This window comes from Crocuta crocuta, unplaced genomic scaffold, assembly GCF_008692635.1.
Source record: "Crocuta crocuta isolate KB4526 unplaced genomic scaffold, BGI_CrCroc_1.0 scaffold2078, whole genome shotgun sequence".
Lineage (NCBI taxonomy): Eukaryota > Metazoa > Chordata > Mammalia > Carnivora > Hyaenidae > Crocuta > Crocuta crocuta.
In genome coordinates this window covers 83,121-92,831 of record NW_027529520.1, presented here as the reverse complement: position 1 = coordinate 92,831, position 9,711 = coordinate 83,121, and the positions used below count along the sequence as shown (strand labels likewise).

The 9,711-nt window shown below is 35.5% G+C and overlaps 1 protein-coding gene across 4 annotated transcripts in view; it reads left to right on the top strand.

Moving 5' to 3' along the window:
• Positions 1-9,711, top strand: part of ABCB7 (ATP binding cassette subfamily B member 7) — a 149,258-nt gene that overhangs the window by 97,542 nt on the left and 42,005 nt on the right. The gene's annotated exons all lie outside the window — the stretch shown is intronic.

The window sequence follows — 9,711 nt, the reverse complement described above, 5'->3', positions numbered from 1 at the left end:
ATAACTTTTATACCATCAGAAATTATGTGGTAATGCCCAATTTATCTGTGGATCATACTTCTAATGGCCTCAGCTTAATGGAATTCAGTCCTGAAACCGGATCATTGTGTAACAAGGTATAAGGAACTTTATAAAAGAAACTCCTTAGAGCCCTGTTGGTTATTACTTAATACATATTTCAGTAAATTGAAAAGAGGAAGAAGACACATTTAGGCACATTGATAGTGGTAAACAACAGTGTGAAGGGGGAAAAAAACCAAGCAGGAAAAGTTAAAAGAAAGAAAAAACCCACAAAAATAGACATTTTGGTACCATTCAGTATAGCGGCCCTCTATCTCTTAGCAGCCTCTTCAGTTTATTTCTGTACTATATGTAACATGTTTTAATAAGGCAGTTAATAATGACTCTGAATTTTTAAGAAAAAATCCCTTACTTTCAACTCATTCAGATTTTAAATTCAGTAAAAAATATATTTTTAGGTACAAAATATAGTCATGGTACATATATAGTCTTTGGAGTCAGAATTCCTGGGCTCTGACACTTACTAACCTTGTAACATTGGGTAAATTGCTTAGTCTTCATGCCTCAGTTTCCCAATTTGTAAAATAAGGTAAAATACAGTTGTTTTAAGGATTAATTAAATCAGCATCCAAATGGCTAAAAAGAATGCTTGGCACATAGTAAAATGTATGTGTTAAAATAAAAATAATTTAGATTTCATAAAAAATACGGTAAAAAAAAAAAGCAATCTGCTGAAAAGTATGAGGTTTGGCTTCCACTCTTATGTGTAAGGGTTAATATATTGTTTTAGAACCCAGATCTTATCACTTATTTTTTTCTCTATGTCATGTATGTTCCTTTTTATGTACTCATTCTGTTCCTTACCCTAAAAATAAGTACTGAGAACTTGTAATGCAGAGGACTGTTCTTGGCCCTGCAGGGTATTCAAACATAAATAAAAGCACATTTTTTTCTCTCAAATCATCCAGGATAAGACAAGTTATATTTTATTACTATGATGCAAAGTAAGTTATAGATGATTTAAAAGAGGTACCATTCACGTGTTGGGATTTTAGAGGAAAGAACCACCAAGATGGGGAGTCAGGAAAGGTTTCGGAGAGGAGGTCTAAAATAGTCTTGGATTGATGAGTAGGATTGTTATAGGTATAGGAGTAACATGGGGGTGCCTGGGTGGCTCAGTCAGTTAAGCGTCTGACTTCGGCTCAGGTCATGATCTCACGGTTCATCGGTTCGAGCCCCACGTTGGGCTCTGTGCTGACAGGTAGCTCACAGCCTGGAGCCTGCTTCGGATTCTGTATCTCCCTCTCTCTCTGACCCTCCCCTGCTCACGCTACCTCTCTCTTTCTCTCTCTCTCTCTCTCTCTTTCTCAGAAATAAATAAAACATTAAAAAAAATTTTTTTTAAAAGGAGTAACATGAATAGATTGATAGAGGACATAAGCATGTGTGGAGTAGTGAGTAGTCCAGCTTTGCTTCAATGAGGGGATAATGTTTCAGAGAAATTATAGGTAACCTTAAAAAGATAGAGCTCCATGTGAAATACCTTAACTGTGAAACAAAAATTTAATTATATTGAAAGTAGGAACATGTATTTTGAGTAGCAGAGTAATGAGGTTAGAGCTGTGTGTTAGGAAATTAATCTGAACCTTTTGCATAAGATCGATTAGGGTGGTGAGAGAACTAAAATAGGGATACCATTCATTTTCATTTCATGTATTTGTTCAGCCATATTTACTGACCAGTTAAGAAGCTAATGTAATAGTCTAGATGAGAAGTAATAGCACTTTGTACTGGAGTAGTGGTAGACATGTTAATATGGAGGGAAAAGATGCCAGAGATATTGTGAGGTAAGGGAGGTAGAGTCAACAAGACTTACCAATAGGTCAGATGTTAGAAATAAAAAAGAAATAAGATTCAGTGTTGATGCCAAGGATAAGAGAAAGAAAATACTTTGAACAGAAGTAGGAAGTTACGAGGTCTTGTTTGGGAAGAAGAAATTTTGATTTGGGGCATGTTAAGTTTGAGATGCTAATGGAATGTTGAGACAGATATGTAGCTGTTAATACAAAATGCTAGACAGTCTTAGGTAGGAGCCCCACGATAGAGAGATTAAGGGGTAATAGTTGGGGAGAAAAAAGAAGTAATAGTTGAAGCAATGGAAATTAGTTACGAAGGGAAAGAGCAGAAATAGAAGGTGACTACAGACCGATCCTGTGATAAATGTGTTCCTGTATGGAAGCAAACAGTAATGGAAACAGGGAAGGAGTGATTGGAGAATAAAACTAGAATTCGGTATGACTGTTGATTGTCTTTTCTCCTTTCTCATCTGTGGGTTCTGTTGAGTATTTTCCCAGTGAACTGGACCCCTTGCCTGGGAGAGGACTAAATCAAGATACTGAGCAATAGACCAAGATCCATACTTGAGTCTGTTTCTTTAAGCTGAAAGAGAGGATGATATTACAAATCTAAGTTTGGTAGCTAACATTGAAATTCTTTTAACTCTTAACATTTTTAGTACAGTACTGATTGCTAAATTGTCTTTTACCTACAAATTGCTTAAGGGTATATTCTGAGTTCTTGTGCAAGGCAGAATTAGCAAATTGACATTTATTCTTTATTAGCTGAATGAAAATGCTGACAAGTTGAAGGCAGATTGTTTTCTGGACTTTTGAAGAGAACCGTTTAGAACATGACTAATTAGGTTAGTCGAAGGGAGCAGTGTTAATGCATGATTTTATTTTCAGAATGAATTTCAACCCTTCAAAATACAGATTCTGTTCCTTGGTGACAGGTCAATATCAGGGTATAAAAACTAGATCAAGGTAACTTCCTTAAGGACTGAAATATTTTTAGAAGGCTAATATTTGATTCTTCTATCAATAAATAACTGAGCATCCATAGAATAGATAGTGTTGTACTAGCCTCATGTAAACTAATTACAAGTAAACAGAAATAAATATAGAAAAACCAGTCCTCAGAAAGTTTGTTTGATTACTTTTGAGTTAGGAAAAGGGATAAATTGCCTGATGTTATGACAAGTGCATGCTTATACTTTCAGAGCATATAGAAAAACCATTTTCTTTTTATGAAACAGAAACTAGACCATAGAATAGCTTTAGGAATATATAGTAGTAACGTTTAACCATTCATAACATCATTTTTCTAACTTCTATACTGTCCTTATTTAAAAGTGATTAGTCTCTCAATCTTTAAAACCTGGTCATTGTGGGGCGCCTGGGTGGCTCAGTCGGTTAAGCCTCCGACTTCGGCTCAAGTCATGATCTCACGGTTGGTGGGTTCGAGCCCTGCGTCGGGCTCTGTGCTGACAGCCAGCTCAGAGCCCGGAGCCTGTTTCAGATTCTGTGTCTACCTCTCTCTCTGACCCTCCCCTGCTCACGCTGTCTGTTTGTCTGTCTCTTTCTCTCTCTCAGAAATAAATAAAAAAGAACATTAAAATCTAGTCATTGTTTAATTTTGTTAGTATTGCTGTATGGTTTATACTGGGTGTGCAAAGATGGATTATTGTCCCTTTCATTTCTTGGCTTCCTATTTTTTCTCAACATGCCTTGGCATATAAGCACTTTGGACCAGCCTATTCCCCTTTATACTCTCTGGTCTTCCCTGCCTCCTCCACATACTTCTGGGAATTTTAAGGCAGAGTTTAGGAATCTTTTCGGCTATAAATGAATGCCAACCAGCCATCTGAGCAGCACGTGGTGGTTTCATAGCAAGGCCAGAAGCATCCATGAGGGAGAAGGAAGGCAGAAAGCGGGAAATATCAAGTGAGAAGAAACAAAAGGAAGGAGGATTTCATGCTTAACATATGGGGCCACAGCATACCATCTGCTTACTTACTTGCCTGTTAATTCTCTTTTCATTCTGAAGGGCTTAAGGCTATCATGGTCTCCAGCAAAGATTTGTAAGATAAAGTGTATTATGTAAAAGATGGCCTTGCAGCCCATAAAAGGCCAAGAAGAATAGTTTGGTGTTTTTCTGAATTGCAGCAATTCTATTTTTAATAGAATGGGTCCTCTATGAGATATATTATAGAGGTTCTGCTGCCAAGAGACAGAGCTAGAGAGAACACAGTCTGCCTTCATTCCTTAAATCCCTACAAATCATATGCAATGCCTTTTCTTACCATCCACACATCAATCCTAGGAATATCAAATTATCATTAATCTGGGGATTTTGAAGCCTAAGGATTTTTTAAAAATTTATCTTTCTGTTAGTATATATATCATATACAGCCCTGCCAGGATTTAAGGGAAACCTAAATAAAACATATTTACTACAATCAGTTTTCATAAAATAAGTGTGTTTTTTAATGTTATAAAAAAAGTTTACTCATACTTTGCAATCAACACCATCTTTGGAACCACTTAGTTGACAGAAAACTTGGGAGTACAGGACATTAAAGTAAAAAAAGATCTTCTCAATTAAGAATCTGTTGCAGCGGCACCTGCGTGGCTCAGTTGGTTAAGCATCTGACTTCAGCTTAGGTCATGATCTCCTGGTTTGGGAGTTTGAGCCCTGTGTCAGGCTCTGTGCTGTCAGCTCGGAGCCTGGAGCCTGCTTCAGATTCTGTGTCTCTTTCTCTGTCCCTTCCCTGCTTGTTCTTTTTCTCTCTGTCTGCCTCTCTGTCTCTGTCTCTCCTCTCAAAAATAAACATTTAAAAAATTAAAAATCTGTTACAAATGAAAATAAGCTATATTTAAATTATAAAATAATTTCAAGGGAGAAGGTATTTTATAAAAATATAATCAATATCCATTTTCTTCAAGAATACATCTGTTATATAAGGTAAGGGATCATATATGTGTCTTAGTCCATTTACACTGCAGTAAAAAGCACCGTAAACTAGGTGGTTCATAAGTGGCTTTTTGTTGTAACCTACATGATGTAAGATGCAAGAAGGGTCTTTGGGGACTTGTTTATAAGGGCACTAATCCCATAAGGGCCTAATCACCTCCTAAAGACCCCATTTCTCATATCATTACCCTGGGGAAACTTCAACATGTGAATTTGGCAGGGGGACACAGATATTCAGATCATACTGTTATGTATTGAGCAACATTTGTCGAGTGACTTTTAGGTACAAGATACTGTATTTGGCAGCTGGGAAAACAAAAATGAATAGTGTGCCTTGCCCTCCCTCCTGCAGTTGCAGTGTACTGAAGGAGAAAAATACACAAATAATGATAAAATATTTATAATGTAACATCCAAATATCCAAAGGGAGTCACAAATGAAGATATATGGGAGTTTCAGCAATTAGGCATTTAGGGAAGGCTTCATGGGAGAGCTGGAGTTTTCCAGGAACTACTATCTTGACATTTGTAACTTCAGAAGATTCATGCACTTTTTGCTTAACTTTGATTCTTTAAAAGTTTTCTGAAAAACACTTTTTAAAATGAAACAATGGTACCTGAAGCCTTTAATTGAGAAGTATTATTTATATTCTGGAGTATTTTTTAGTTAAAAGACTATATTTTAGGTATGTTTTAGGCTTGCAGAGAAAGCAGTAAGTATAAGAGAATCTGTATATATCCCCCCCTCAAAAAACTCCACTCAATTTCTTCCGGTACTAACATCTTGCATTAATGTAGTACAGTTGTTACAAATGATAAACCAATTACTTAAAAATACATTATTCTTATTAGCTAAGTTCATAGTTTTACAATAGGATTCACTCTTTGTGTTGTGTACTGATATATGGGTTTGGGGAAATGCATAATGCCATTTATCCACCATTAAAGTATCATACAGAATAGTTTCACTGCCCTAAAACTGAAGTGTGTTCCATTTATTCATCTCTCCGTTGTCCCAAATCCTTGACAACCACTGATCATTTTAATGTCTCTGTAGTTTTGCCTTTTTCCATAATCTCATATAGTTGGAATCATATAGTATGTAGCTCTTACAAACTGGCTTCTTTCACTTAACAATATGCATTTCAGAGTCATTTATGTCTTTTTATGATTTGATAGTTCACTGCTTTTTATTGCTGAAAAATATTGCATTGTATGGATGTACCATATAGTGTGTTCATCCATTCACCTTTTGAAAGACATTTTGGTTACTTCCAGATTTTGGCCAAAAGTAATGTTGCGATAAATATTTGTGTGCAAGATTTGTGTGACATAAGTTTTTAACTCATGTGGGTAATTACTAAGGAGTATAACTGCTAGATTATATGTTAAGACTATATTTAGTTTGTGAGAAACTGCCAAACTGTCTTCCAAAGTGGCTGTACCATTCTGCATTTCCCCCAGCAGTGAATGAGAGAGCTGTATTGCTCCACATCCTTGTCCGCATTTGGTGTTGTCAGTGTTCTGGACTTTAGTCTTTCTAATAGATGTGTAATGCTATCTTAATTTTGTTCTAATTTGATATTGCCTAATGGCATTTGATATTGTGCATGTTTTCATATACTTATTGGTCATCTGTATCTCCTCCTTGGTGTTGTTCATTTTCTTATTGTTGACTTTTAAGTGTTCTTTGTGTATTTTGGATACCAGTCCTTTAGCAGATAGATTTTTTACAAATATTTTCACTAAGTCTGTGGCTTGTATTTTCCTTCTTTTAACAGTGTCTTTCACAGAACAGAAGCTTTAAATTTTAATGTAGTCAGGGGTGCCTGGGTGGCTCAGTCGGTTGAGCAGCTGACTTCAGCTCAGGTCATAATCTCGCCGTCTATTAGTTTGAGCCCCACAGCTCAGAGCCTGGAGCTTCCGATTCTGTGTCTCCCTCTTTCCCTGCTCTCCCCTGCTAATGCTCTCTTGCTCTCTCTCTCTTTCTCAAATATAATAAGCATTAAATTTTAATGTAGTGAAATTTATCAGTAGTTCATGGATTGTGCTTTTAGTGTTGTATCTAATGTCGTTGCCAGACAAAGGTCACCTAGATTTTATTTTATGTTATCATCTAGAAGTTTTATAGCTTTGTGCTTTACATTTAGGACTACGATCCATTTGGAGTTAAGTTTTGTGAAAGGTATAAGGCTAGTGTCTACATTTAGTTTTTGTATGTTCACTTGCTCTAGCACCATTTTTTGAAGGCACCTATGTTCACCACTATACTATCAATGCACATCTAGCACCATTTTTTGAAAAGACCGTTTACCCACTGGGTTGCCTTTTCTCCTTTGTCAAACATCAGTTGAATTTATTTATGTATATTTGTCTATTTCTGGACTTTGTTCTGTTAATCCGTTCTTTTGCCAGTACCACACTGTCTTGATTACTGTGTAGCTTTATGGTAAGTCTTGAAATCAAATAGTATCAGCCCTCTGACTTTTTTTTTCATCCCATATTATGTTGAATATTCTGGGTCTTTTGTTTTTCTTCTTTTTTCTTTTGTTTTTCCGTGTAAAGTTTAGAATCAGTTTGTCCATATCTACTAAATTACTTGCTGGGATTTTGATTGGGGCTGCATTGAATATGTAGATCAAGTTCAGGAACAACTGACAGCTTTACAATATTGAATCATTCTATCCATGAACATGGAATCCATTCCTTTAGTTCTTTTTTGATTTCTTTCATCAGAGTATTGTAGTTTTCTTCATATAAATATTGAACATGTTTTGTTAGAATTACACCTAGCTATATAATTTTTGATACTAATTTAAATGGTATTATTTTTTATTTCAAATTATGTATGTTCACTGGAGATATATAGGAAAGCAGTTGACTTTTGTATATTAGCCTTGTACCCTGCAACCTTGCTAGAGTCGCTTATTAATTTCAGGAGGTTTGTTTCTATTGTCACTTCTTTTGAATTTTCTACATAATCTTATTATCTGCAAATACAGTTTTGTTTCTTCTTTCCTAATATGTGTGCCTTCTATTTCCTTTTCTTAACTGCTTTAGTTAGGACTTCTAGTACCATACTGAACAACAGTGAAGTGAGGGCTTCTTTGCTTTGTTCCCAAATTTAGGGGAAAAGCTTCTGGTTTCTCATCATCAAGTATGTTACCTATAGGACTTTTTGTAGGTGTCCTTAATCAAGTTGAAGAAGTTTCATTTTATTCCCATTTTGCTGGATAGATGTTCCAATAGGTGTTGCATTTTGTCCAGTGCTTTTCTTTGCATCTATTGATATTATTATGATATTTTTTCGTTAGCCTATTGATGTAATGGATTACATTAATGATTTTCCATTATTGAACCAGCTATGTATTCCTGAAATGAATTCCACTTGGCCATGTTGTATAATTAGTTTTATATATTATTGGAACTGATTTGCTAATATTTTGGTGAGAAATTTTTATCTGTGATCATGAGAGATAGTGGTCCAGATTTTTCCTTTCTTATAATGTCTGCCTGGTTTTGGTATTAGGGTAGTACTGGCCTCCTAGAATGAGTTTAGAAATTTTCCCTCTGTCTCTGTTTTCTGGAAAATATCATATTTACAAATTGAGTACTTTGTCCACTTTTCTTTTCTCTTTGTTTTGCCTTGCTAATCATACATCCCTTTAGTACTCTCATTTTTATTTTCTTTCTCTCCTGATCATTTTGAGACTAGAGAGGTAGACAAACAAAATTCTCTTTTACCTATTCACATATATTGGGTTATGGGACATAGTTATAGAGTGACNTGACTTGTAACACTAGTGACTTGGTGACACTAGTTACAGAGTCCTTAATTATCAGAGGCTGGTGTGAAAGAGATTAATTTTTAAGGAATTTAAGTATTAAAAATGTTTGTAAGAATTAGGTTCCTCAAATGGCAGACAATATTTTCATGATTAAGAAGGGAAAAGTCAGGGGCACCTGGGTGGCTCAGTCGGTTAAGCATCCGACTTCGGCTCAGGTCATGATCTCACGGTTCGTGGGTTCAAACCCCTTGTCAGGCTATGTGCTGACAGCTCAGAGCCTGGAGCCTGTTTTAGATTTTGTATCTCCCTGTCTCTCTGACCCTCCCCTGCTTATGCTCTCTATCTCTCTCTCTCACAAATAAATAAAAAAACATTTAAAAAAGGGGAAACATCATTTTATTTATTTTTTTTAATAGTTTATTGTCAAATTAGTNAGTGCTGCTATGAACATTGGGGTCCATGTGCTCCTATGCATCAGCATTTCTGTATCCCTTGGGTAAATTCCTAGCAGTGCTATTGCTGGGTCATAGGGGAGTTCTATTGTTAGTTTCCTGAGGAACCTCCACACTGTTTTCCAGATGGGCTGTACCAGGGAAACATCATTTTAAAATCTAGAATTGGGGACCCTCAGCAAACTGATCATATTGACCAGTAAATTTGGCATCATATAGATAACAACATACCTTTATGGTGATTGTACTTTTTCCTTAAGTCCATTCTTTAATTTTGGGTCCCACATTGTGCATTTCCATGTTAAAATTAAACAAATTTAAATTCCTAATCATATACCAGTCTCTGTGAAAATTCAAGAATTTAGAGGATTATTTATATATGTGATTTAAACTTTTGATCTAGGAAAGAAAAAAATTTTTGTGAGAATAAGTCTTGTGAGAATAAGTCTCTTTATTTCTCTTGTACTTAAATTAATGGACACATCGCAGTTACAGATGAAACATAACTTTTGTCACATGATTATAATCTTGTAAAAACAGTTTCTCAATTTTTAGAAAACAGCAGGGAGATTAAACTTCATATTGAGTTAATTTTTATTGAAATTTATTAACATATAGCCTTATTTTTAGACCTCTCAA